Source organism: Gossypium hirsutum, chromosome A01 (genome assembly GCF_007990345.1).
Source record: "Gossypium hirsutum isolate 1008001.06 chromosome A01, Gossypium_hirsutum_v2.1, whole genome shotgun sequence".
Lineage (NCBI taxonomy): Eukaryota > Viridiplantae > Streptophyta > Magnoliopsida > Malvales > Malvaceae > Gossypium > Gossypium hirsutum.
In genome coordinates, this window is record NC_053424.1 from 72,773,765 (window position 1) to 72,800,176 (window position 26,412).

The following is a 26,412-nucleotide window of genomic DNA, read 5'->3' on the forward strand; positions in this document are numbered from 1 at the left end:
CTCGACTCTCTCGGCATTATCACTAGTGGTAGCTCGGAACTCTTCGGCCCCATCTTTTTTAATCTTAACAATCGAACTTAATCAACTGATTTGGATTAACTTGTGGCATAGCAGGGACTTGTGGAGGATTGACCGGGGTTGGGGGTTGTTGAACAGCTGGATTAATTCTAATGTATTGACTGAACCAATCATTCATCATTTGATAGAAGGCTTGTCTAGCCTCTCCATCATGGCTACTCTAGCCAGTCTAGAGTCAGACAGTGTTGTCCTTTGTGCGGAACCAGGCGTATTACTCTCGACATCGTCAGCTACGGCTCATTTGGGATCCATTTCCTATACAAAAACACAGTTTTATTGTCAAGATTCATCACACTATCACAATTCATAAATATGGTATGTATAGCTAGACTCACATACGCTACGTTAGTCATAGAATTGACTAAACCGTAGCTCTGATACCAACCAAATGTAACACCCCTAAGCCGTATCCATCGTCAGACTGGGGTTAAAGGCATTACTGGACAAATCAGAATATTTTACAAATAATTCAATAACATCATCCACAACATAGTCAAACATCATTATAAAGTCCCTAATGTAGGTCAACGATCATAGCACAAGCACACATTTTGACTTTCCCTGATCCGATTCTGTTTTCTTTAGTTCTTGATCTATATAATTTCAAATTTAACTCATTCACTTCCACATTCATTCAAATCAATCTAAAAACACACATTTAGGGTAATTTACAAATTAGCCCTTACATTTTCACATTTTTGCATTTTAGTCCTTAATCATAAAAATCACAAAATATAAAAAATTCCCAAATACTCATGTTAGGCCGAATGTTCATAGCACTCATACAAATCCACACATTTCATTTATTTCACATTTTAGTCCTTCAATTTACAAATTTCACAATTTAGCCCAAATTACTCAAATTCATCAAAAATTCAAATACAAAATATGTTAACCCAAAACATATCTTTCATTTACTAACATCAAACTTCATAAAACTCATGGTTTCATCAATGGATCAACTCAAAATCATTAAAAAAAATCAAAAATTAAGGCATGGGCTTGATAGAATACAGTGCAACGATTACAAAAACGTAGAAATTATTGAAAACAAATCAAAACACATACCTTAATCAAGCAAAACCTTAGCCAAACCCTACACTCTTTTTCTTATTCTGTTACTTTGTATTCCTGGTTATAGATGAACACAAATGATCCATTTTCATGCCTTTTTTTATTATTAATCATTAAATTAACAATTTACCTTATTAACCTTATTATAAACATATGTTAAACACATAATAAATGGTCATTAATGTACATTCAAACTTTCAACGGTCAAATATCAACATAAGGACCTTTCATTTACAAAGGCATATCAAATAGGCACTTTTACAATTAGAAGGCCACTTTTACAATTTATGCGATTAGGTCCTTTTATCAAATGGAGCACACAAATGATCAAATTTTCGTACGAAATTTTCACACATACTAATTCACATATAATAAACACATAAAATAATATTTAAATATTTTTCTAACTCAAATTTGTGTTCCCAAAACTACTATTCCGACTAGGGTCTAAACCGGACTGTTACATGGAGGATCAGATCTAGAGTTGCGAGATCCTTAATCTAGGTGTGAGTTTTAACTATTGATGTTGTGTATGATTTGTTCATAACATTTTTGTAAAGATTGATTAATAAAAATTAATAGTTTAAATCTATTTTGAAATAATGGCTAAACGAATACACAAAGTATTATTGGTGATTAATAATTCATTTATTAGGATTGATTTCAAGTAAGTGTCTCTAATCTAAAAAATACATGATGCATTATATGTGTGTATGATATTATATGACTCAGTGATGTTTCGCATAATATGTGATATGAAAGTATGTTATTGTTCTATTAATGAGACTAATTACATGATAAATCATGAAAACTATTACTAAAATTTTAATCACATATTAAAATGTGGTTTATGATATTGATAATACTAAAAGCATCGTTAAATGTGCCCACATACTGTTTTACCGAGTGTATGATATTTCATGCCATTGTTTTTGTTACTGATCGCATGTCAAATCATGCCTACTGATTCTGCTACCGAATGCATGTTTTAATCAAGCTTACTGTACTGCTTTTTTATCATTAAATGCATGTCTTACAGCATTGGGGTTGGGACGAATATATAAGGAGGAAGTACCGGTAGCTTGCCTGTAATACTGGTGGCTTGTCCATATTACTGACAGCTTGTCTACAATACTAGTGGCTTGTCCATATTTATGGTGGTTTATCTGCAATACTCGTGGCTTATCCACAAACTGGTGTGTAGCAAAATTGGGTTGGACCTTTTTTCTGAAAACACTGCATTGACATGATCATGCATGGCATAAACTGTGAATTTTGTACTATTTATGATCTTCTATATTTTTATTGGCTTGAGTGATATATTTACTATTTGTCACTGTTTACTGGAGTTACGGTTCACACTGAGCTTTTTAGCTTACCCCAATTAGTTTACTATTTTTATAGATAACCTTGGAAGTTAGGACTTAGACACAACTATCGAAGGAGCTTCTCGGGTGTTTTTACTTTTAAGTACTTTAAGCTAAATTTTAATAATTTTTCTTGGACTATAATAATTTTTATATGGACTATGGCATGGGATTTTATTTTTTGGATTAATATTTTAATTTGCATGATATTAAGTTTTAAACTACTTAAATTGATTTTTAAATTACCTTGCATAGAATTTGATTTTTTATTGAAAGTCTGATTAAATCACTCTTTTTTCACTACTATACTGAAAATAAGTTTTTAACAAAATTCAACTTAATGTTTAAAATGATGATTCTTTACAAATGAAATTATAAAATCAATCAATCTTCCAAAATTAACATGTTTTTGTGATATAAAAAAATATTCAAGTAGTTTTAAAATATGTTTGAAATTACAAAAGTTTCTCTGTGTCATTCCGATCGCCAATGTAACCTTCAGAATTCGATCATAACGTCTAGGTCAAGTTTGGGAGGTTATGACATCCTTCAAAATCTCACAACAACATAAAGTGAAAATTGTGCATACTACATTAACTAATTAGCATATTTACCTAACTACTAAATCCAATCACAATTATAACCTTTCATACCATATTCAAGCCTATTTATAATTTACATATTCTTAACCAAATATGCACCAATTCATATCACCATGTATCATTTCAAAACCTTTTTATCACCATACCAATATCTCAACATTTTACCTAAAAAAACACTTATATTGTAACATTTAAAACCATTCACAATTGTATAATCGTTCCCAAAACAATTAATTCAATAAGGCAAAAATTAGCATTAACCATACCATTTCACTTCTCATATTACCAATTTACTCATCTATGCATTCCAAACTTATATAATTCTAGTTGATCATCTACCAACATTAAAACATATAATCGAATTATACTAAACTTTCATTTTCAACTTTACAAAACATAACTATAAGCATTATTAGCTTCTAATTCAAATATCCCAAGCATAGCAAAATACAAGGGGCTCAACCAACTACATGCTCTTTATAACAGCCCCTTTTTTGGTCAAATTGGAACAGTGGTTTAGGGACCACAAATCCGAAGTTAGAATATTTATTTTATTATTTTAATAAGTTTTACAGCATGATAGATTGATTACGTGAAATTTTCATAAATAAATTTTACAGTTTAAATGCTTAATTCAGTAAAAAGGGCTGAATCGCGTAAAGCATAAAATTGAGTTCTATTAGCTAAAAGTGTTTAACTGCTATAGAATTTAAAGGAGGAAGTCCTAAAGTGTTAATTAGCCCAATTATGAGATAGTGGATGAAAATGGTTTGGTAATGTGGTAAATTGAATTAATTTTTAAGGTTAAATTTGTAATTTGGTAATTAAATAAAGTAAAAATAAAATAAACAAAGGTGTCATCTTCTACCCATTATTTTTCCACCAAAAATGAGAAAGAAAACAACATGGATATAGCTTCAAAGGTTCGGCCATCTCAAGGTTTAATTGTAAGTTCATTTTTTACTCGATTTTTAATAATTTCTACGTTTTTGAGATCGTTGTAGCTTAATCTAGCTAGCCCGTATCTCCGATTTCAAAACTGTTATAGTATTTGAATGTTGCCATTGTTGAATGCATGAGTATTTTGTTAGTTGATGATGGAAAATAAATCATTGTTGTTAGATGTACAAGTTTTGTAAAGTGAATTTTGGTAAAAATGTCAATTTTGGATTAAATTGTGAAATTATGAAAATTTAGTGGTTGAATTTTAAAATAAATGAAAAATATGGGCTGATATGAGAATGGGTAATATTCGGCCAGCATGAATTTGTATTAAATTGAATGAATTGTGATTTTATGTGATAAGAACTAAATTGCAAAAATATGAAATAGTAGGGGAAAATGTAATTTTGCCAAAATGTGTAAATTGTGCTAAATTGAATGAAATGATGATTAAATAAGTAAAAGTTGATATTATATAGATTGAGATAAATGAGATTTGGATCTAGAACGGGGGAAAACAAAGTATCAGATTACTCGACCTAATTCGCCGTTACAGCGAACGAGGTAAGTTTGCATGTTTAATAAGCATTAAATTATATATGTATAAATGCTTAATTGATATAATTGTGGTAAATGCTATATTATTGAAATAAAATGTGAACGCTATTGAGTATAATACCACGGAAATGACCAACAAAGATTCGATACAACAAAAGTCTCTGTTGAACCTTAGGAATAGATAGGATACAAATGTCATGACATTAGGGTTACTGAGATTACGTGTAAGACCATATCAGGGATATGGCATCGATATGAGACTTTGTGTAAGACCATAGCTGGGCTATTGGCAACGATACAAGATTACATGTAAGACCATATCTGGGATATGACATTGATACGGTACTGTGTGTACGAGATTCCCGAGTATCCTTTAGTATTCCAAATGGTTTAACGGGAAATGTTGATGAAACGTGGTTACAAGTGATGGTACAACCCAATCAAGGTATTCGTGACAGAAATCGACAAGTAAGTGTTAAAAGTAAATTTCATATGATGAATAAGTGGAAATTTATGAGAATTCATATGGTTCAATTGAATATATATAAATGTGATGGCTATTGAATTGAATATAGTTTATTTCTATTTGCTTATGCTTATGTAAATGTGAATGAATTGATAACAGGTATTCAAACCATATAAGCATTGAAATAAATAAACCTGTGAAATTCTTGGTTAACTATGTGAATGGATACATGACATAAAGGTGGAATTATACAAGTTATATTATAGTATTTATAATAGCTTAAAATGTGTTTATTTGGTTAGAGGAGTTGTTATCATACGAGCTTACTAAGCTTTATAGCATACTTTGTTATTTTTCTATGTTTATAGTGATTCGGAGGCTCGCTCGGGTTGGAAGTTATCAAAGATCATATCACACTATCCAGCTATGGTTTGATACTTATAAGCTTTGTGATATTGGTTGTATGGCATTTATAGGTTTTAAGGCTATTTGTTGAGTATAAGTAATTTTGGTGATTGATACATATGTGCTTGATATGTATTTAGCCATGAGATTTGGTCTGATAATGATGTAAGATTTGATAAGTATGGGCTATGTTTACTTCGGTTTGGTTGTTGGAAGTGTTTTTGACTATTTGAAATGGTCATTTGGTATGTGTTGTGTAATAGATTGAGATGTGCCTGGTTTTGGTTTGGTATTTGAATGCCAAATTAGTTAATAAAATATGTTGATTTAGTATATGATATATATATGTGAATTTTGGCTTATGAATCATGTTGTTTGGTATGTGATTTAGTTAAGTAAATGATTGTGATATAAGCTTTGAACTGATTGGTATTGAAATGGTTTATAATGTGATGATTTGAGATTGATTTGGCTGTTTACTTGTGTATGGAAATGGTATCATTTACACTTGTATAGGAGGGTTTCCTTTAGGTGAGAAAGGTGGCTTGTAACTAGCCCATTTTCGTCCACACGGGCAGAGCACACGGGCGTGTGACTTAACCGCGTGTGACACACGGCCATAGTACACATCTATGTGTCCCCTAGTGTTGCAATTAGAAGCAAGTCAGTATACTCCACACGACCTCACACACGAGTGTGTGAATGGCCGTGTGGCATAAGTCAGTATACCCTACAGGTTTGGCATGGCCTAGCATACGATCTGGATATGGGTGTGTGTGGCCATTTCGAATGGGCACACGGGCTAGACACATGGGCGTGTGGTTGGCTGTGTGACCCAAGTCAGTATGTACCCCCTATTTCAGACGGCCAATGACACGGACATGTCTAGTTGCCATGTGAGACACACGACCTACCCACAGGGGCGTGTGTCCCCTGTTTGAAGCAAAATTTTCTAAGTTTCCCAAATTTGTTCTAAATTATCGGTTTTGTCCCGAACCATTTCTAAAACATGTTTAAGGCCCCGTAGGCCCTTTTAAGGGATAAAATGATTGTATTTGAATGAGATATGATTATGAATGTTGAATTATGTTATAAGTTTAGTAATGCTCTTAACCCTATTCCGGCGACGGTTGCGGGTTAAGGGTGTTACACTCTTTTATATACTATCACTATTCACATCCAATTTCATAAATTAATTAAATCATATAAACTTTTAATTCTATTAATTTAGTCCAAGTCTCGATATTCACTTCCACTCTGAGAATTTTCACTAAATATCTATTAATAGCTTACCTTAATGCTATATAATGCAATATATCATAAATATGCATTAACTAATATTATTTTCGGGACATAGAAATACAAACCGAAAACTTGCGTCACCTGTCATCGACTATCACCTTCCCTTTCCCTTTCGATGATCCTATGTCGTTTTTAGCTGCAAATAATAATTCAGTAATGATATAATATCAAATTCTATTCAAATCACATTCAATTTCAAGGTCATATATATTTTGCAAATTATTCAATTTCATCCTATATCTTAATGCTCAATCAAATTCATTTTCAATCATAATCGAATATCATTTCTTTACGATTCAATCAATATCACACCTCTTTGCACTAAATTATAAACAATTCAAATTAGAACCACAGAAAAACGATTTCATAACTCAAGAATATGTTACAATTGTCAACAGAACCATACTCTATGAACTTACTTGGTTAAAACAGTAAACAAGTTGAAACTTTAAGGGCTATTGAACAATTTTCTCTTTTTCGCGATTATTTCCGATTTGGTCCAATTTCCAATCAATACAATTATTCCATTCAATTTATCAATTCCACAAATCTTACATCAACCTATTATAAACATATGTCAATTCAATTATATTTTCAGATGTCCCATAAAGTTTTACATTTTATTCAATTTAGTCTCTAAAACCGAAATAGTTATATCTTTCAAATTAAAGCTTTGATTTACAATCTAATTTTAATTACATCCTTCCTCGACCATCTATCATATATAATTATAGAAATTTAACATCAATTTTTAGATTTTACACTTTAGTCCCTATATTAAAAACTAACATTTAAACTTTACAAATTAGCCCTTTTTCATTTCTAGCTTAAAAGCTAACGTTTTAACATCAAAACTTCAAGCATTCATCAATGGCAATAGTTTCAAACTTTAACAATTAATGAATTGAGACATGGGTTAGCTAGATTAAGCTCCAATGATCTCAAAAACATAAAAGTTACAAGAAAAAGACTAAATTGCACTAACCAAATTAAGCTCTAAAAATTGAACCCTTAAAGTCAAAACTTCTTCAATTTTTATTTCGGTTACATGTAGCTAAAAAAGAGAAAAATGGTTTCTCTTCCTATCCCCTACACTAAACATATTATTTGTTTTATTTTTATTATTTATATTATAATTTAATCAAATTTTATAACACAATTCTTATAAAAACACTAAGCCATCGTCCACCGACATTCCTAAAGTGGTAAAATTGCCTGTTTAGGCCCTAGTTCATTTTCTAATTAAAAATTCTATAGCAATTTAATTTTTATCACTTTTACAATTTAGTCCTTATTCATTAATTAATCGCTAATTCGGTAAAATTTTCTATCCAAAATTAAATTTACCTATACAATAATTCCATAAATATTTAATAAAGATATTTACGAGTTCTGTTTACGGAAATGGGGTCCCAAAATCCTATTTTTTTATACCAATGACTTTATGATCATTGCACTTGTACATTAATTAACTATCAATAAAAAAATGAAAGAACCAAACTTTAATTAAACTTCATACTAACCTCGTAAAATATTAAATAATATTTACGAACTCAAACATCGAAAATGAAGTTTCGACACCACTGACTTTCGGGTTGTTACAAAAACAAAATAATAAACAAGTTTAAAACACTTTCCAAGCATATTTAACATTTGAAATCACCTATTCACAAGCATGTACTCATCATTACTAAATTCATGCAACAACTTCATTTACTTGGCATGCAAGAAACACCCCAAACATGTACAACATGAAAAATTTGGCATGCATATCACCATATCCCTAGTTATAATACACATTCACAACACCATACATGTATGATCACATTCAATATACAAGCCTTCATTGTGATAAGTACTCAAAACATGAAAATAAGTTCAAAGACTAAACTTTTGCACTAGATACATGCCACTTGCTACAAAACATATAAAAAGCTTGTAACACCCCGAACCCGAAACCGACACCGGAGTCGAACACGAGGTGTTAACTGACTTTAACCCCTTACAAAATTTATTTTCCAGACACTGCCCAATCTGTGTACTAGTCGTTTTAAAAAAATCATATCTTGAGTTTCGTAACTCGAAAATCAGTTTCGTAATTTTTCCCCGAAACTAGACTCATGTGCCCATCTATGTATTTTTTTCTAGAATTTTTGGTCGGGCCAATTAGTACAGTTTATTAGTCAAAGTCTCCCAAGTTGCAGGGGTCGACTACACTGACCTGTGCCCATTACGACTTGGATATCTCCCTACACGGGGCTTCAATACTGATGCCGTTTGTTTCTATGAAAACTAGACTCAGAGAGGAATCTGTACATATATGGTACGACCCCTAATTATCTCTGGTTAATTTGTAATGAATTTCCAAAGTCGGAGCAGGGAATCCAGAAACCGTTCTGGCCCTGTCCCACTATAATCTGATTATCTCATAATATACTGCCCATATGTTCTTTTCGTTACTTCCTCATGAAAGCAGACTCATCGAGCTTCGATTACATAATTTATTCATCAATTAATTCCACTCCTACTATTTTTAGTGATTTTTCAATCTCATGACACTGCTGCTGCCAGCATCTGTTACGAAAGTAACTAGGTCCATCTCATGCCTACCCTTGATCCAACTCAATCGAACATTCGTGCCATTTTCGCATGGCTTAAAGTTTACATGCCAAAATTCAAACACAACGTAATAGCTTATACATGCCAAAATGTTCTTCTAAGCCAACTAAGAAGAAAGTACCAAAACTTGCTATCCGATGTGATGACTTCGACGACGGCCTGACCCCGCAAAAATAGATGAGTCCAAGCAACCTATAATGGGTGACAAGGAAACACCGAGTGAGTTTATAACTCAGTAAGTCAAAAGCAATGCACTACCATCCATCAATAACATTATCACAAGAGGAAACAAAATGGAACGAGACAATTTACTCCATCCATACCGAACCATACCATAGTTCCTCCAACCTATCGATTCAATTTCATATCAATTAATGCATTCACAATCCATATACTCATCAATAGGACATTGAAGCATTTTCATAAATCAATTTATTTTCGTTACAATCAAACGACTAAACGGCCTTTCACCCATCCTACGATAAATTTTATGTACGTGACTTCAAGTATAGTTGTCACATAGGTTCAACTTACCGAGCTCAACACCAAGTATAAGCATAGCACCTATTAGCCATGTACTCAAGACACTTACCCGATCCGCTGTCCGCGATCGACTCAATAGTGTCGCACACATAGTGTCCATAATGATTCACGAATGTATATTGAGCCCGCACACTCAGTGCTATATAATCAACTCGCACACTTAGTGCTACGTAATCCAATCGCACACTTAGTGCTACATAGTCAAACTCGCACACTTAGTGCCGCATGGTCAATTCGCACACTTAGTGCATCATATTCATTTCGCACACTTAGTGCAACATAGTCGAATCGCACACTTAGTGCTGTACAATTTAATCCCGCGCACTTAGCGCCAATCTCATGGTCATAAATGGTTATCCCGCACGTTTAGTGCCGAGATCAACAACTCAGTACATCTTACCTCTTTTCTTTCATTCAACAATTTCATCATCACATACGTACATGCATATATATATATATGTATATTTATTCATTCCATTCAGCATCAATACATACACATTATGACCATTTGAAATAATACCAACTACATGCTTAATGACTTACCTCGTGTTGGGTAAGACGGTTCCAACTCGGCTACTCGATAACCTTTTCTTTGCCTTTGCTCGATTCACCTCCTTTAGCTCCTTGAGCTAAATCAATAATTTAACTAGTTTAACCACCTTGCTAAATATTTACAATCCAATTTCACATGTATATGTATGTTAGTATATTCGGCTAATAACCTCATGCAACTACCAAAGCCGAATCAATTAAATATACTTATGAATATATATATATATATCATCATCGAAATCACCTAAGCTTAGACATCAATTTTTAATTCCAAGCAAGTTGCCGAATGCAACCTTACTAAATTTTCATGGATTCAATATACCATTACCATGAAATCAACAACCAAAAATTCATAGACAATTTAGGAAAATCACATTACAAATCTCAAATTCAAACAAAGACCATGGCCGAAATGCACATATAACCACATAACAAAAATATTGAACCTTTGGTTGCCTAACTAGCTTAACATCCATCAAATTTTAAATCAAGAAACTCACCTCCTCTATAATCAACCCTCAATACCCTAAAGCATCAAAAACGACATCAAAGAAATACAACCATCCATGGTCGAATGTCATCTTCTTAACTTTACAAAAAAAACATTTGCCATGAGCTAGCTTCTATACTTGATGGCCACTCCAAATCTACAAAGATTTTCAATGATAGAGCATTAACATACCTTAATCCACTTAAAGGACCACCTTGGCCGAATCTTGCTTCCTCTTCTTCCTCTAGTTAGAACAATTGCAAAAGAAAGAAAACATGAACACTCCTTCTTCCCTCCTTATTAAGCATTCAAACTCCCTCATTTTCATGCCACAACATCAAACACTCCTCCTAGGCACAAGCAATGGCCGAATTCTTTCCAAGTTTTTTTTTCTCCCCTTCTTTTTCTTGGTTTTTCGGCTAGGAGATGGCAAGTATGACACCCATTTTTTTTGTTCCCTTTTCTATTATTATCCCCATCATTTGTTCACCAAAAGAAAACATATTAAATTAGAATGAGTGGAGCATCATCACTCCTTGGCCGACCACCATGAATTTTATGGGCAATTTGACATGCAAAGCCATGCTTCCTCACCCTATTATTAATTAATCCTTATAATTCATCTATCATCTTTTCTAACTTCGTCAACTAGGTCCTTTTTGAATTAATTCACAATCCTAATGCTAATATTAAGCATTTAATTTCTCATATATTCACTGTCACACAACAATTTATGCAATTAAAACACGAAAATAAATTTTTGGCTCGGTAATGTGGTCTCGAAACCACATTCCGACCGGGGCCTAATTTGGGTTGTCACAAAGCTATACGAACTTTGCTAAGTCAAGAATTGAGTCCCAGATGTTATCGTATTTCTTGAGATCTAATGTTGCATAGGCACAAAAATAAACAAAATTGTACGTTGAACAATAGGGAACGTGATTCGAAACAATAAACAATTATAACCAAATTAAACATGTACATTAAACATGAAGTTAAAAAATAGCTTAAACCATATATCTACATTTCTTGTCTCGTGTTTTTGCTAACATGTTTTCATGTGTTACATATCATCACCTTGAATTCAACTATAATGCCATCTCAATTACATATAAATTAAAACATGTCATATGAACAAATTTATTCTTTCATTTCATACTCGAATCCATTGATTCATTTTATATCTGCATCAGCCCTCGGGGCTTATAATAATCAAAATTGCATGGTCTTTCGCATGTTATCTTTCAATGCTTAGTTTTCATAAACAATTTCACAACCAACCTCTAACATTCAATATTCAATGATATTAAGCAATTCAAATGATTCATAATCCTTACTAACTAGACACGGACTCAAGATGGATACACGGAATAACTAACCATCACACTCATATAACTGGCACTATGTTTAAAGTATAATGCACTTCAAGCCTCATCAGCATAAATCGAAGTAATAAATTTTTGTGTGTACTCCTAGCACCTTACCGGTACATTCAAAGTAATGTGTGCTCTGCATCTCATCGGTATAAAATCGAAGTAAACCCTATACACTAATCCTATGGCATGCCAACTATACATGACTCTATCTGAGTACTTTTAATAGGGTATTCACTATTTCAAAGCATACATGGTTCACATGTTATAAACCTTTTCATAGCAAGTTCATGTCAATCAAACCATTTGCATATTATTACATAACATTTTCATGTTTTCATATTTAATATACAACTAATACGACAATTCTCCTCATTCACATATATCATTTACCACATTCATTTCATATACATGTACACATATCCTCAATTTAACCATAACACAAATACTTACCAAGTCATGAGACAAGCATTATTGTTACCTTAATTAAGTTATATTTAATGAGCCATATACATATTGAATTCAAAGTCATGAAGGCAAAAACTAGGATAGGGTTACTCGTTTATAGACTTCACTTTTCCTTTATCCCATGATATCTAGACGTACACAATCACATGAAAAACGATCAGTTAAACATAGTTTACATTTTACTCATTTTAGTCCCTATAAGCCCTAATATCTAAAATGTCTATAATTCTCGATATTTACCATCGAATCAAAATTTGACTTCATATTCTTTCATTTGGGACCTTTTTCTTTTTAATTTATAACATAATATCTTAATAGCTTTCAATTTATTCAATTTGGTTTTTAATGTCATAAATCAACTATATAGTTTAGTTGGATTTCTAATAAAATCCAACACTTTTCTTTACTTCTTAACTTACCCTAACATTACCCAAGTTTATTAATCAACAACTCTTAACATTATCAAGCTTTATTTTACAGAACCCATAAATGGTAACTTAACATATACTTAACATTTTGATAATCTAAAACTTGGGTATGATAGACTAAGCTCAAATAACCAAAATTCTATCAAAGTTATGAAGAGAGGATTCAATTACCTTGTTCAATTTTGGAATGAAATGTAAAAGGAAGCAAAAAGGAAATTTCTTTCTTTCTTTCAAGCTTTGGATGGCAAATAAGGAAGAATATGAGTGTTACATACTCTCTCTCACACTTTCTCACATATTTATACTTAAATTAATATATGATTAGTCTTAACTAATCATAATTAGTTAGTTAACAAAAGACCATTATACATAATATGTAAAGCCCCAAAACCAGCCTAGAAGTTTGACCAAATCTCGGAGGTTACATTGATCACCGAAGTGATCGTAGTAAGTTTTTTTTTACAAAAAAAGTTGCTTTAGACTTCGTCAGAAAACCATTGCTTTAATCAAGCTCAATCATTTAACAAAATATACCAAAATTAAAATGATAATGAGGATACGATGAAACATGTTCGAAAATAAAATCCCCATTTTCCAAACTTTAGAACAAATAACACTCACGTATATATGACACAAAATTCATACCAAAATTTTCAAAACAGTACTTATAGTCCAAAATCATTTATTTAAACTCAGAATTTAAAGAGATACTTTATTTGCTTGATTTAAAAAGAAACGTTCCAAGACCCCCTATATGCCGAATCCATCTTCAGACTACAAGAGTACCTAAAAAGAGGAGAAAACTAAGGGGTAAGCTACACAAGCTCAGTGTGAGTTCAAAACAAACGAAAACAAAGATGGTAGTCTAAGGGATGGTTCAGAAAACAAATCATATACCTACAAAACACATACGGTATAACACCCTAACCTATATCCATCGCTGGAATAGGGTTACGGAGCCTTATCAGACTTAACAATTAAACAGTCATACATTTCTCATACATTTTTCATATTCAAATATAAATCATTCGCACTCAATCATAATGTCCCTAATACGAGTCTACGAGGTCCAAATTATGCATTAGAAGTGGTTTGGGACTAAATCGATAACTTAAGAAATTTTGGAAAACATAGAAAATTTTTCAAAATACAGGGGACAGACGCCTGTATGGCCCTGCCGTGTGTCTCACGCAGCCAAAGACATGTCCATGTCACAGGCCGTGTGGACATTCGAAATGGGATCACATGGCCGTGTCCCAACCCGTGTCCAACCCCGTGTAAGACCTCATATAACTCCCTGACTTGGGTTACACGGCCAACCACACGCCCGTATGACTAGCCCGTGTACCCTTCGAAATGGTCACACACACCCGTGTGCTAGGCCATGTGCTAGGCCATGTAAAAACTGTAGGGTGTATTGACTTATGCCACACAGCCAAGTCATACGCCCGTGTGTTGGGCCGTGTGGAGCATACTAACTTGGTTTCTAATTACACACCAGGGGACACGCAACCATGTCACCTGACCGTGTGTCACACACGGCTGAGACACAAGCCCGTGTCTCTGTCTGTGTGGACAAAAATAGGCTATTTTCCAAGCCATCTTTCTTACCCCATCTTGCATTCACCTACACAATCCAAATGGCATATAACATGGCATAAATAGGCATTCAAACCAATCATAACCAAGGCTAATTCATGCTAATTCCATATCAAGAACTATAAATCATAATTTACCTATTCAAAATATACCTATTTCATATTCACAAATCACCTAATTAGTTAACTTCATATATACATTATTTTGCCTAAATCACAAGCATGCCATATCTCCAAATTTCAACCATTTGGTATTCAACATACCAATTCACAACAAGCATTCACCTAGAAATTACCAATCACATAACATAGGACATTTTCACATAAATAAATATACATCACCAAACATGCCAAAATAAGCCAAATTACATGGCTATACACATAACCAAGCATTCCTCATTTACAAGCCAAATCAAATGGCTAAATCCATTACCAAACTATGGACCAAATTAACCACAACTCCTATACAGGCCATATAACCAATTACACAAGTTCAAAAGTACCAAAACGAAAGCTTGATACTGTGATGAGATCTCTCCGATGACTCCCAAATCCGAGCAAGCTTCGGTAATCATTATAAAACACGAAAAAATAAACAAAGTAAGATATAAAGCTTAGTAAGCTTGTATGATTAATAAGTGAAACTTACCATTCAACTACAATTCAAATACATAACATCTCATAATGTAATCCAATTTAAATCCAACACTTAACACTTATTCAATCCAAAGGTTAAACATGAATTCCATCAATTTCTTCGATTTCAACGATTGTATAGTTCACGTACATACCTATACTAGCTTGTATCAATTTCATACTCTTCCAATTCATCGATATACCTGTTAAACCATTTGGAATAATATCAGATACTCGAGAATCTAGCACCCTAAGTGCCAATACATAGCCCAAAGCTATCTCAATCTCATATCTCATATAATGCTCACTCTCGAGCTATCAACGGGTCTGCTCACACAAGTTGACGGTCATGACGTAGCTACACTGTGCTGCTCACACAAGCTGATGAGAATTCACAACACATGCGGGATAACTCAACCACCAGTAGGACGTACGGACCGGCACCCAAAACACATAACCCTAATGACATGTCATTTGTATATTAATCTATTCCTAAGGTTCAACCAATATTTCATATTGTCGAATCTTCGCCGAACATATCCATAAGATTATATTCACAATTAATTCAATAAAAATGCATTTAAAACACAATTAAATTAATGCTTATTAACATACGAACTTACCTCAAATCACAAAATCGACGAAATGGATCGACTAGTCCAATACTTTGCTTTTCCCCCGATCTAGATCTGAACTTCGTTTTTCTTGATCTATATAATATCAAATTTAACTTATTCAATTATCATTCTATTCAATTTAGCGGAAAATCACATTATGGTAAAATTACACTTTTGCCCCTAATAGTTCAACATATTTACAATTTTGTCCCTAGCTCATAAAAATACAAATTCATCTAATTAAGCCCCTACCCATGATAGCCAAATTTCCCATATTAACATAGTAGTCCATATTTTTTATTTATTTCACATTTCTGCCACAAAATTGTCATATTTCAGAAATAAATCACTAATCGACAATTTTATCAAAAATCACTAAACAAATGTTGTTTATCTAACTGCAACCATTCATTTTCTATCATCAAACATGAAAATATACATATATTGATCAATGGTAAAACCCTAAAACTTTAACCGTTTTGAAAATTAGTCCCTGGGCTAGCTAGATTAAGTTACAACGTTCTCAAAAACATAGAAATCATTAAAACGGGACAAAAATCATACCTAATTCAACAAGAATGTAACATCCTGAAATAGGGCCTAAACAGAATAGTGGTTGCTAAACCACAAATCCGAGGTAGAAAATTTAATTTTATTATCATTTTGAGGTTCATGATATGATTGCATGATTCTGTGAAAATTTCGTCATGAAATTCTATGCATAAAGTGCTTAAGTTGAGATTAGGGACTAAATCGAATAATTTGCAAAACTTGCATTCTAGAAGTTTTTAGTATGAAATTGCTTTGGAATTTTAATGAAGAGGTCTTAAATAGAAATTTGACCAATCTATAAGTCTATGGACAAAAATTGGACATGGATGGAATTTTTGGAAAGTTTAGTAGTAAGGGCATCTTGGTCATTTAGTTATTAAAATGAATTAAAAACAAAATTAAAAGCCAATTTTTGTCCATCTTCTTCATTAGGACGAAATTTCAAGGGTTCTCCATAGCTAGGGTTTGTTTCAAGCTTTCAAACTCCATAGTAAGTGATTCCAAGCCCTGTTTTTAATGATCTTTACGTTTTTGGAGTCCCGATAACTTGATTAAGCTTATTCTAGCAATAATTCAACCTAGGGTTCATATTTGGAAAAATACCCATAGGTGAAATTTGTGTATTTTGGTGTTTTATGATAGAATATGAGGTTTTAAATTATGTTAGACAACTTGTGCTACTCGGTTTTAAGTGAAAACGAGTAAAAGGGCTTAATCGGTAAAAATACCTAATAGTCATAAGTACATGTTAGAGTGTGAATTCGATGTTGTCATAGAAGGGAAAAATGATCAGCCTGTCATAAAACATAAGAAAATAGGATGAAGTTTAATTTACGAGCCTTGGGGAAAAAGTGCAAATATGTGAAAGTTTAGGGGCAAAAATGTAATTTTGCCAAAGTTCGGGTCAAGGACTGTTTTAATAAATGTGAGTATTAAATAAGCTAAATTTTTTTATTATAGATCTAGAAGAACAAAATCCGGAGTTAGACCGGGGAAAGAAAAAGATAGTGGACTAAATCGATATAGCTGATCGTATTTTGCTTCGAGGTAAGTTTGCGGTAAATAAATGCAATATTCTATTATTTCATGTTAATTTTGTTAATTTCCAGCATGTGTATATTTATTTTATGAAATTATTCAAAGAATACTTAAGCATGAATTGACGGAAAAGAAATTTCAGAAAGTCCCGGTTGAACCTTAGGAATGTGTAAGATACAAATGTCATGACATTAGGGTTTAAGGATACCGTGTAAGACCATGCCAAGGCATGGAAATTGGTAAGGTTTCTAAGGCAAGGAAATCATGTAAGACCATGTCAAGACATGGCATTGATAAGTTACTATAAGGCAAAGGTCCCATGTAAGATCATGCCAAGGCATGGCATTGGTGAGTTCATAAGGCAAGGCTACCATGTAAGACCATGTCAAGACATGCCAATGGTAAGTTTCAAAAGGATACCACGTAAGACCATGACAAGTTATGGCAATGGTAAGGTACCCGTGTATCCTTAGTATTCCAAGTGGTTCAACGGAAAAATTTAAAGAGAATATCAAGGTAAGGTAAGGTAAGACGAGTTATACTAAAAAGGTAAGACAAGTTCATGCTAGAAGAGTAAAGGTAAGTACATAATGTTCATGTATGCTTGATAAGGAAAAAGGTAAGTAAAATGTATTAATAACTTTGATTAAGTAAGTAAGTATTTAAGTAAGTGAGTAAGTGAAGAAGTTTTAAATATGTCTATGTTAATTAATGAAGTTGCATTAAGTAGTATCATGCCAAGTAGTAAGATAATTCTTATGAATGTTGTTATTTATTTGCATGCAAACTTACTAAGCTTAATGCTTACCCCCTTTATTTTCCTTCTTTTTATAGTTTTGTCAAGCTAACTCGGGGATCGTAAAGCACGTCGGAGGTCCGGGCACACTATCACGAGGATTATTTTGGTATAGCTAGACGTTTCATTTTGAGTAAGGCATGTATAGCATCGTAGACATTTTGTGTGTATGATCTTATGATATGGCTAATGATTGGTATGTAAATGCATGATAATGATTAGCTGTTGGAATGGCTAATCAAAGACATGTTTGGTGTTATGTATGCCTAAATGCTAGTTATTCCATGGAAATAATGAAAAAGGTGAAATTAGCACAAAACAGAATCAGACAGTAGCAGTGACATGAATTTGAAAAATCACTAAAAATAGTAGAAATGGAATTAAATGATGAATAAGTTATGAAATCAAATATTATTATGTCTATTTTCAAATGGAAGAAACAAAATAGGTAAATGAGATATATTTTATGAGATATTTAAATTTTTTGTGAAACAGGGCCAGAGCGATTTCTGGATCCCCTATTCTGACTTTGGAAATTCACCAAACCTTGTACAAAGATAATTAGAAGTCATTATTTACATGTAAAGATTCCTTATTGAGTCTAGTTTTATGATAAATAAACTTCATAGTAATTGGAACTTTTTATAGGGAGATATTTTATTCGTAATACACAGAGGTCAGAGCAGTCAAACCCTGAAACAGGGGAGACTTTAACTAATAAATTGTACCAGTTGGCCCAACAAAAAATTATAGAAAATAATTACTTGATAGATATATGAGTCTAGTTTCAGGGAAAATTTACAGAATTGGATTTAGAGTTTCGTAACTTGAGATATGATTTTTAAGCGAATGTGACGCAGATTGCCAGCTTCTCTAGAAGTTTTAAAAAAATTGTTTGAGCTGTTTAAGTAATGAATTAAGTCTGTTAACACCTCGTGTTCGACTCCGGTGACGGTCTTGGGTACGGGGTGTTACATTTTATTGGTATCAGAGCAAAGGTTTAGTCGATTCTCGAAATATTTAGTATGAGTAAGAGTCTAGCTATACATGCCATACTTATGTGTTGATAGTGTGATGACTCCTGACGATTTTAAAATATTTTCTTTTATAGTTATGGATCCTGAACAAGCTGGTGTAGATGATGTACAGAGTAACGTGCCCGCTCCCGCAGAAGGGATGGTGCCACCAAATAGTAGTGAAAGGCCCGTTACAGTTAGTCAAGGAGGAGGGGCTCGAGAAGCCTTCTTCCAAGCTATGAATGAATGGTTTGCCGAGTTTGTTCAAACGAATCCGGCTGTTAGACCTCCACCCCCTCATGATCATCAGACCACCCATGTAGCTCCCCCAGTCACAAGTACGGTTATAAGAGAAAAACCACCAGTTGATAAAATCAGAAAACAAGGAGCCGAAGAGTTTCGAACTACAAAAGATGATGATGCAGAAAAGGCATAATTTTGGCTCGAGAATACTATCAGAGTCTTTGATGAGTTATCCTGCACACCTGAGGAATGTATGAAATGTGTTGTATCACTCCTTAGAGATTCGGCCTACCATTGGTGGAAGACACTTGTATCAGTTGTACCGAAAGAGAGAGTCACTTGGGACTTCTTTCAGGAGGAATTCCGTAAAAAGTACATCAGTCAGAGGTTTGTTGACCAGAAAAGAAAATAGTTTCTAAAGTTGAAACAGGGCAATATGACAGTGACTGAATATAAGCGCGAGTTTGTTAGACTCAGCAATTATGCTCGAGAGTTTGTGTCTACAGAGGCTATTATGTGCAAAAGATTTGAGGATGGGCTTAATGGTGATCTCCGATTGTCTGTTGGTGTCCTAGAAATAAAAGAGTTTGTTATCCTAGTTGAGATAGCCTGTACGGCAGAGGAGCTGTTAAAAAGAAAGAGCAAAGTTGAAATTGAGACGCAAGACAGAAAGAAAAGACTAATGAGCAAGTCATTTCAGTCTACATCCAAGAGGCCTAGAGAGTTCTCCACTAGATCTAATTTTTCAGCTGGATATTCTAGCCGAAACAGAGGCAGAAGATTTATGAGTCCGAAAGCTCAAACCACTTCGATTGCAAGAGTTGGCAGTGTTCAGCCTGATAGACCAAAGTGTCCCCGATGTGGTCGACGTCACCCAGGTCAATGTCGAGCAACTAAGACAGGTTGTTTCCGATGTGGTGCACCAGACCATTTTATTCGGGAGTGTCCCGAAATGATTAAAAGGGAAGCAATACCGAATGTAAGATCAGGAAAAGCTCCTCTCAAAGGTAGACCACTGAGAAATCTGGGAGTTAGGGCTAATAATAGAGGTGCATCTAGAGATTTAGCAGTGAGGCCAAATGTTAGAGAACCTGCGAGGACTTATGCTATCCGTACTCGCGAAGAGGCATCCTCCCCCGATGTGATTACGGGTACATTTTCTCTCCATGATACTAGAGTTATTGCTTTGATTGATCCGGGTTCAACCCATTCATATGTTTGCATGAAATTGATGCCTAGTATAAGTATGCCTATAGAATCTACAGAATTTGTGATTAAAGTATCGAATCCATTAGGCAAGCATGTATTAGTAGATAAAGTATGTAGAAATTGTCCTTTGATGATTAGAGGCTACTGTTTTCCGGCCGATCTCATGCTATTGCCATTTGATGAGTTTGATGTGATTCTTGGTATGGATTGGTTGACTACACATGATGTGATAGTGAATTGTGGAAAGAAATTCATTGAGTTGAAGTGTGAAAATGGTGAAATTCTTCGGGTTAATTCAGAAGAGTCAGATAGTTCATTTCACATAATTTTTGTTATGTCTGCTCAGAAATGTTTGAGAAAAGGGTATGAAGCTTATCTTGCTTTTGTGTTGAACACTAAAGATCCAGAATTGAAAATTGAATCAGTGCCTGTGGTATGTGAGTTTCCCGATGTGTTTCCGGGAGAACTACCAGGTTTGCCTCCTGTTAGAGAAGTTGAGTTTGGTATTGAGTTGATTCCAGGTACCACGGCCATTTCTATTGCTCCTTATAGAATGGCTCCGTTGGAATTGAAAGAATTGAAAGCTCAGTTGCAGAAATTAACAGATAAAGGCTTTGTAAGACCCAGTAGTTCACCATGGGGTGCACCAGTGCTATTTGTGAAAAGAAAGATGGATCGATGAGATTGTGCATAGATTATCGGAAACTTAACAAGGTAACAGTAAAGAACAAGTATCCATTTCCTAGAATTGATGATCTGTTTGATCAATTGAAGGGAGCTACTATGTTCTCCAAGATAGATTTGAGATCCGGATACTATCAGTTGTGAGTTAAAGAATCAGATGTCCTGAAGACTGCTTTCCGGACTAGGTATGGTCATTATGAGTTCCTTGTGATGCCATTTGGCTTGACTAATGCTCCTGCCATTTTCATGGACTTAATGAACTGAATTTTCAGACCGTACTTGGATAAGTTTGTAGTTGTGTTCATTGATGATATCTTGATTTATTCTCATGATGAGACTGAGCATGCAGACCATTTGAGAACAGTTTTACAGATTCTGAGAGATAATTAGTTGTATGCCAAGTTCAGCAAAAGTGAGTTCTAGTTACGAGAAATTGGTATTCTTGGACATATTGTCTCAGGTGAAGGTATTAAGGTTGATCTGAGCAAGATTTCAGCCATTGTTGATTGGAAGTCTCCTAGAAATGTATCAGAAGTTAGAAGTTTTCTTGGTCTTACCGGATATTATAAACGATTTGTAGAGGGATTTTCCATGATAGCTACCCCACTGACAAGATTGCTGCGAAAGGATGTCAAGTTTGAATGGACTGAGAAGTGTCAACAGAGTTTTGACAAGTTAAAAGCATTGTTGACTAAAGCTCCTGTTTTAGTACAACCAGAACCAGGTAAGGAGTTTGTGATTTACAGTGATGCGTTCATGAATGGACTTGGTTGTGTACTTATGCAGGAAGGGAAGGTAATTGCTTATGCCTCTAGACAGCTAAAGCCACATGAGAAGAACTATCTGACACATGATTTAGAGCTAGCTACCATTGTTTTTGCGCTGAAGATTTGGAGACATCATTTGTACGGTGAGAAGTGCCACATATTCACTGATCACAAAAGTTTGAAATATTTGATGACTCAAAAAGATTTGAATTTGAGGCAAAGAAGATGGTTAGAGTTGATTAAAGATTATGAGCTAGTGATCGATTATCACCTCGGTAAGGAAAACGTTGTTGCTGATGCTTTGAGTAGGAAATCTTTGTTTGCATTAAGAGCTTTGAACACTAGTCTAGCCTTATCAGATGATGGTTTTATCTTAGCTGAGTTGAGAGCTAAATCGATGTTTCTTGAAGAAAATTTGAAGCTCAGAAAAATGATAGTGAGTTGTTAGGCAAAAGAGATCAGTGTGAGTCGGATATAGAGTCAGATTTCAGATCAGTTCTTACGGTTGTTTGATGTTCAGAGATAGGGTATGCGTACCGAAGAATGATGAGCTTATTCGAAAGATCTTATAGGAAGCACATAGTAGTTCTTTGTCTATTCATCCAGGTAGTACAAAGATGTATAATGATTTGAAGAAAATGTACTGGTGGGTAGGAATGAAAAGGGACATTTCAGAGTTTGTTTCTAGATGGTTGATCTGTCAGCAGGTAAAGGCCAAACATCAGGTACCTTCAGGTTTATTGCAGCCTGTGCTAGTCCCTGAGTGGAAATGGGATCGAGTTACTGTGGATTTTGTGACAGAATTGTCGTTGACACCGAGAAAGAAAGATGCAGTACGGGTTGTGATTGAGAAGTTAACGAAGTCGGCTCATTTTATCCCAGTTAGTATGGATTATTCACTTGACAAGTTGTCCGAGTTGTATATTTCAGAGATAGTCAGACTACACGGGGTACCATTATCGATCATTTCAGACAGAGATCCAAGATTTACTTCACGGTTTTGGAAGAAATTACAGGAGGCTTTGGGCACAAAGTTGAGTTTTAGTACAGCTTTCCATCCTCAAACCAACGGTCAGTCAGAGAGAGTTATTCAGGTACTTGAAGATATGCTTAGATGCTGTGTACTAGAATTTCAAGGCAGTTGGGAAAAATATTTACCATTAGTAGAGTTTGCCTATAATAATAATTACCAGTCGAGTTTGAAGATGGCACCTTATGAAGCTTTGTATGGACATAAATGTCACACACCTTTGTATTGGATAGAGCTTAAGGAAAATCAGATTTACGGGGTTGATCTAGTTAAGGAAACAGAAGAGAAAGTAAAAATCATCAGAGATTGCTTGAAAGCAGCTTCAGACAGACAAAAGTAGTATGTAGATTTGAAGAGAAAAGAGATTGAGTATCAAGTTGGTGACAAAGTGTTTTGAAAGTATCCCCGTGGAAGAAAGTTCTCAGATTTGGCAAGAAAGGCAAACTAAGTCCACGTTTTATTGGACCGTTTGAAATGATTGAGAGAGTCGGACCATTAGCATATCGGTTAGCTTTGCCGATTAAGTTAGAGAAGATTCATAATGTATTTCATGTGTCTATGCTACGTCGTTATCGTTCAAATCCATCACATGTGATTTCTCAGACAGAGGTTGAGATTCAGCCAGACATGACTTACGGTGAAGAACCGGTAAAGATTCTAGCTCGAGAGGTAAAGCAATTAAGGAACAAAAGTATTCCACTTGTTAAAGTACTATGGAATAGACATGGGGTAGACGAGGCTACATGGGAGCCCGAAGAGGCTATGCGAAAACAGTACCCAAATCTCTTCACAGGTAAGATTTTCGGCGACGAAAATCCCTAAAGGGGGGAGAAATATAACATCCTGAAATAGGGCCTAAATGGAATAGTGGTTGCGAAACCATAAATCCGACGTAGAAAATTTATTTTATTATTATTTTGAGGTTCATGATATGATTGCATGATTCTGTGAAAATTTCGTGATGAAATTCTATGCATAAAGTGCTTAAGTTGAGATTAGGGACTAAATCGAATAATTTGCAAAACTTGCATTCGAGAAGTTTTTAGTATGAAATTGCTTTGCAATATTAATGAGGAGGTCTTAAATAGAAATTTGACCAGTTTCTAAGTCTATGGACAAAAATTGGACATGGATGGAATTTTGGAAAGTTTAGTAGTAAGGGCATTTTGGTCATTTAGTTATTACAATGAATTAAAAACAAAATTAAAAGCCAATTTTTGTCCATATTCTTCATTAGGATGAAATTTCAAGGGTTCTCCATAGCTAGGGTTTGTTTCAAGCTTTCAAACTCCATAGTAAGTGATTCCAAGCCCTGTTTTTAATGATCTTTACGTTTTTGGAGTCCCGATAACTTGATTAAGCTTATTCTAGCAATAATTCAACCTAGGGTTCATATTTGGAAAAATACCCATAGGTGAAATTTGTGTATTTTGGTGTTTTATGATAGAATATGAGGTTTTAAATTATGTTAGACAACTTGTGCTACTCGGTTTTAAGTGAAAACGAGTAAAAGGGCTTAATCGGTAAAAATACCTAATAGTCACAAGTACATGTTAGAGTGTGAATTTGATGTTGTCATAGAAGGGAAAAATGATCAGCCTGTCATAAAACATAAGAAAATAGGATGAAGTTTAATTTACGAGCCTTGGGGCAAAAGTGCAAATATGTGAAAGTTTAGGGGCAAAAATGTAATTTTGCCAAAGTTTGGGTCAAGGACTGTTTTAATAAATGTGAGCATTAAATAAGCTAAATTTTTTTATTATAGATCAAGAAGAACAAAATCCAGAGTTAGACCGGGGAAAGAAAAAGATAGTTGACTAAATCGATATAGTTGATCGTATTTTGTTTCAAGGTAAGTTTGCGGTAAATAAATACAATATTCTATTATTTTATGTTAATTTTGTTAATTTGCAACATGTGTATATTTATTTTATGAAATTATTCAAAGAAGACTTAAGCATGAATTGACGGAGAAGAAATTTCAGTAAGTCCCGGTTGAACCTTAGGAATGTGTAGGATACAAATGTCATGACATTAGGGTTTAAGAATACCGTGTAAGACCATGCCAAGACATGGAAATTGGTAAGGTTTCTAAGGCAAGGAAATCATGTAAGACCATGTCAAAGACATGGCATTGATAAGTTACTATAAGGCAAAGGTCCCATGTAAGATCATGCCAAGGCATGGCATTGGTGAGTTCATAAGGCAAGGCTACCATGTAAGACCATGTCAAGACATGCCAATGGTAAGTTTCAAAAGGATACCACGTAAGACCATGACAAGTTATGGCAATGGTAAGGTACCCGTGTATCCTTAGTATTCCAAGTGGTTCAACGGGAAAATTTAAAGAGAATATCAAGGTAAGGTAAGGTAAGATGAGTTATACTAAAAAGGTAAGACAAGTTCATGCTAGAAGAGTAAAGGTAAGTACATAATGTTCATGTATGCTTGATAAGGAAAAAGGTAAGTAAAATGTATTAATAAATTTGATTAAGTAAGTAAGTATTTAAGTAAGTGAGTAACTGAAGAAGTTTTAAATATGTCTATGACAATTAATGAAGTTGCATTAAGTAGTATCATGCCAAGTAGTAAGATAATTCTTATGAATGTTGTTATTTATTTGCATGCAAACTTACTAAGCTTAATTCTTACCCCATTTATTTTCCTTCTTTTTATAGTTTTTTCAAGCTAACTCGAGGATTGGAAAGCACGTCGGAGGTCCGGGCACACTATCACGAGGATTATTTTGGTATAGCTAGACGTTTCATTTTGAGTATGGCATGTATAGCATCGTAGCCATTTTGTGTGTATGATCTTATGATATGGCTAATGATTGGTATGTAAATGCTTGATAATGATTAGCTGTTGGAATGGCTAATCAAAGACATGTTTGGTGTTATGTATGCCTAAATGCTAGTTATTCCATGGAAATCATGAAAAATGTGAAATTAGCACAAAA